Raw genomic sequence first — 5,162 nt, 5'->3', positions numbered from 1 at the left:
ATATGAAGGCACTTGCACTCCGGAAATCAACATAACTTGAGAAATGTGAAGCTACATGCACTTTCAAAACGAGCTAATGATCCAAAGTAGTTCAGATTATAAACACTAAATGATGCAAGCACCAAAAAACACAAAATGCAACATGGTGTACAAGGACTACAAACATGGTCTGTACCTGCTTGAATTATTCGTTCTCTGGCTGAAAATATCGAAGTGTAATTGCACGTATAACCAGTGCGCAAACTGCATATCAATATATCTATCCTGCACAAGTATGCCAATAGTTTCAAACAACAAATTAGAAAAGTATTTATGCTATGTTGTCATGATACGGGGACTTTCTGGTAGATGGCCTCGACGTTTCCTCAAGCTATGAAAATGCACTATAATTTGCTTGTCATCAATGCCTGCAAATCTCTGTCTCTCTCAACATAGTAGATCATCATTAGACACTAAATCCTTCAATGAGCTTGAAAAATGCTTGCATTAGATCCCTCATTAGATACTATATGTTCATCACCAGGAGCATGTAAAATGTTTGCATCAAATCCTTCATTAGCAGTCTGTTCATTAGACACTTCAGGCTCAAGAACAACATGAGCTTGTATGTTTGCACCAGAAACTTGATTAGATACATCAGATTCAGTCAATTCAGTATTGATTGGGGGAGTTATAAAATAAGTAGAAATTGGTTTCATTTTCTCATAGATTCCCTACATACAAGCAGTTTTACAACACCGTCAGGTTTAACTATTGGCCAGAAATTGAAGAGTTGAATTAGATATAATCAGGGATGTGATGTACCTGCTCGTTGCGCATGCTACTCTTGCAAGCTGCGGCTGTCTGTTTGCGCAAGCTCGATGCCATGCCCATGCTGTCGCCGCTGCCTTCCACGCAGGCTACACCCAGGGTTGGATCTTCATCTTCTTGTCCTTCCGTTTGCTTGAAGCCCGACGACCGCCCTCCAACGAGGGCGCAAGGAAGTGCTATGTCGGTCTGTCCAGCGGCGGCTAGGTTAGGAGCGAACCAGACTAGAGGCTGGAGCGAATGAATTGGGATTTTTCCTGCTTTCGATCGATATCGGAGGCGCTCGTTTGGGCCGCGAGCCTGCTATAGGGCCTGCCTTGCACTTATGTTATATGCCCATCCAAATTGAAACATTTTTCTTAATTTTTTACATTGCCTGCTCGTGCATTGGGACGAACAAAACTAGCATGGGCCAACCTGGACGACTCAAACTAGGTGCACACTTTCCAGCCACCTGAGTCGGCCGCCCATACCAGCCCCTATGGTGGTGTCGCCCCTTTTTGCGTGTATGATTGGACAGTGAAAAATATTCCCATGGCACTTTTGATTTACCCACAGAATGGTTGAATTGCTTGTTTCTATGAAGAGTTCGCCAATAATGTGAAGGATGCCAGTCTTTTCATCCTATTGTAGATTGCTTAGATCTCGATATGCCAAAAGTAATCGCATGAAATATACAGTAAAAGCCAGTGTGATGTGCTTGGCTACAACTAGTCTGACTACACGTCCTCATATAACATATCAAGGACGCACCATCTTACCAGATTAAGCATTCGACTTACCCATGCAGTGTGGGAAGAAAGAAGTATTGGGACTGTGTATCCAAGCAATTGATGCCATGGACTCCTTCGTACAACCTTGTAAGCGAAAAAGAAGTTGCAGTGTGCCTGTACAAAGAACTAGCGTAAGTTCAGTTACCTGCTTCTCGGAATTTTAGTTAGCCACTTATTGTAAAATTGTTCAATTACGTTGCTGGGCTTAATTTAGTTTGCTACTGATTACATAATGGCATAGCCTGTTAATCATATTGTAGACTGCGCCTATCTATGTGTTTGATACTTACTATTAAGAATTACCTGTTTGCCTTAACTTCAATATCTACTTGTTTGTTTAACTGCTTTGCTGCTGCAACAGCGGGTTACAATGATGTTAATAACTACTTTTCAGCATCCAATTGAAACTCTTTAATTCCTTGTTTGTTTAACTGGTTTGCTGTTATAACTCCCAGTTGAGATGTTTTGCTAACTTCAACTTTTCTGAATCCAATCGGAACTTTAATGGCAAAATAGGTTAGCCCAAGATCAAAGAGAGAGGTCCCCATGGACGTTGCATCATCCCACATCACTGGCACCGGCCCAATCGTGCATTATGAATTGCCAACTGCTGATGCTCTAGAGGCTAAACTAGTGGTAGACAGAGATTCTGCTTCTCCACTTAAAGATGAAGTTGACATGTTGAGGAAGCAAACAACACAATGACAAGTAGTACTCAAGACAACCATTAAATATTTGGTGGATTTCAAAACGAAGCAAGCTGAGACTGACCAGATTGTTAAGGTCCTGAAGGAAAAAAGGAAATTAAATTCCTACTTGGTAAATCATAGGTGAAATGTTCTTTCCATAGTTGAATAATCTTTGTGTTGTCTGTTCATGTAATCAATCAAACCATTTGTTTTAGAGATCATGTAATAATTGTTTTTTTGTTTTTTGGTTTGTAATTTTATTTGAGCACAAGTCTGTATTAATTGATAAGACTCGGAGACATTTCATTTGAATTGCTGTGCCAGACCTACAAATATGCCAATCGGGCTGAATGTGCATTCAGCAATAGTAGTAGTATAGATGGACCATAAGTGGCACGCATCGGAAAGGGCCAAGATGCTGGCTAAAAAAGGATGCTGTTGTAGCCAAAAAAAGTACAGCGGCCTGGCTTATGTATGTTAGTTGATATTATTGATCCATATACTCTATAAGTGTTTATATGTCTGTTAGTTCCGTACATTCTTGGTTGATTGACTCGGTATTTGAATCTTGATACATCGCTTGTGTACATATCTAAATGGGAGTACACATTATACTGCCTGTGACATTTGAGTTGCACATGAAGTGTTCCAAATATTCGAATTCACCTTAAACTGGATTCTAGTTTTTGAATTTGAGTATCGGCATTTGTAAACCATATTCATATATGACAGTGGAATACATCTTCGTCGTCCTTTTGAAGATATATAAAAACACATAGAATGATTTATAAAGATTAATATAGGAATACAAAATGGATTCGAATTTAGTTGCCAGGGTAAACGTGGATGCTTATTGTCCCAAAATTTGAAAGAAGCAGCAAAATGTCCACTCCCACGTTGGCTGCCCGAAGCCAAGTGTTTGGGAGATGGAAATTACTGTCTACCCATTACACGGACAATCCATCGGCCTGATTTCCACTGCTCTAAATAGGGGTAGGTTAGTAACTTCAATTAGACGTGACACGACCGCCTCTGAGCCCATTCCGACACGATGGGCGTCAAACATGGGTGGCAAAACTCATTTGATTCAAGCTCGTTCGAAAGACCTTTGTTTCTCCCTCCATTCCCCATTCATACACGGTGGGCGGCAAAACAAACTCAACTCGGCCGAAATCAATGTAGGCAAATATTTTCAATAGGGGCAGGTTTGTAATTTCACTAAGACATGACACAACCGCCCTACCTGTCAGCCCCGTTCATACACCGTGGGCGCCAACCATGGGCGCCAACCACCCTCCCCTCGCCCGAAATCGCTCTGGGAAAATATTGGCGAGATGCGAGATTACCGTCCTATCCCCAACCGACGAGACGTCCAAATTTTAAACGGGGGCTAAGTTCGTAACTTTCCCATATTTTAGAGAGGCCCGTCCCAAAAACATGGTTCCCCGTACCTCTCCCTCCATTTTCCCATTCATACACCATCCGTGCTAGAACACCCCATCCCCACACCAGCCTCCGTCCGCCACCCCCATCACCACCGTCCTCCACCATGCCGGAGCGCCTACCAAGACCGCGTCGTCCACTGCTAGAGATGGACGTTTCTCATCCACGGCGACAGACCAATAGCCTTGTATCACGTCCTCCCGCTTCATTGGCGTCGTCGTCCTCTTTGCTGGGGTCTTAACTTGGTTACTCTACTTTCTTTTCAGCTCTTAGAATTTAGTTCTTAGTTCGAAGCAAATAATGGATGCTAAATATCATTTCTCTGGTTTGCAGCTTCAAATCTGCCATGGCACAGCCATAATATGGTTTAATTGATCATGCTTAGGGTTTAATTGATCATGTTGGTTCCGTGGTGGTTTCTTTAATAGAAATCGGAGGGGAAACCCTCTTTTGCTAAAAAAATATGCTTAGAGTTTCTTTAATAGATGCGGGTTAGCAATGCGCGGAGGTCACGAAGGGCGACGAGGCACCGGACAGACATGTGATAATCATAAAGCAACTCATGGAAGAGGGTAAAGCCGGTTCTGATAGATGCAAAGAACGATACACACCACAGGGACGGACCCACGCGGCTTGGGGATAATGTAGCCCGAGGGGTGCCCCCAATTGAACAAACCAAAAACTGTCACCTGGCACCGTTGTTGAAGAAGTGTTGAAGTAGCTAAAGACGCTTTCTGCAGAAGTCGCTCATCATGAGTCGCCTGGGTCCTGAACCTCGCGAGGCTTTGGGGGTCCAGGAGGCTTGCGAGGATCCGGCGCCACCTCCGATGGGATCGCCTGGTGCCTGGCCTCATGAGCCGCTAGGACTCCCCGCATGTGGCGTTGGTGCATGGCAGCCCTGTGCAGCAGACCGAAAGGCATGCGAACGTAGTTGTGAGGTGGGCCCTCGCACCGACCAACGTGGGACGGTCAGAAGAGCTCCTGAGACGCGGTCGTGTTAAGCCCTGGGATGTTGACGCAGGCATGCAGCTCGCCGCCCTCGCCGGGGGAGGGAGCTGCGCTGGATGGTGCGGGGCAACGCTCACCTCACATGGCTCTTGCTTCCTAAAGCTCCTCAATCACCTTGGTGAGGAACTCCTGAGTGTCTGACGCCTCGCGCCATGCGCTCTCGTCGCGAAAGCGTGCGTTGAAGCACGCCTCCACATGGTGCCCAAACGCCTCCCTCGTGACGCTGGTCAGGTTAGAGGCCCTCCAGACCAGATCCCCCGAAGAGCCCCCTATCCCAGCCTGAGAGGGGCGCCAAGCGCGCCTTCCTATGCGAGAAGGGGAGGCTCCCCGTTAGTGGGCGCAGATCCCGAGGCAGGGCCACCAGAGACCCCACTTTCCCGAGGTCCTTGACGGAGCAACTTCTTCTTCTTGGGGACAGCCTCAGGAGGGTAGACAGCACCCT

Source organism: Triticum urartu, chromosome 5A, assembly GCF_056163025.1.
Source record: "Triticum urartu cultivar PI428250 chromosome 5A, HENAU_Tu73, whole genome shotgun sequence".
Lineage (NCBI taxonomy): Eukaryota > Viridiplantae > Streptophyta > Magnoliopsida > Poales > Poaceae > Triticum > Triticum urartu.
The sequence above is the reverse complement of the archived record's forward strand: the minus strand, read 5'-3'. Positions refer to the sequence as shown.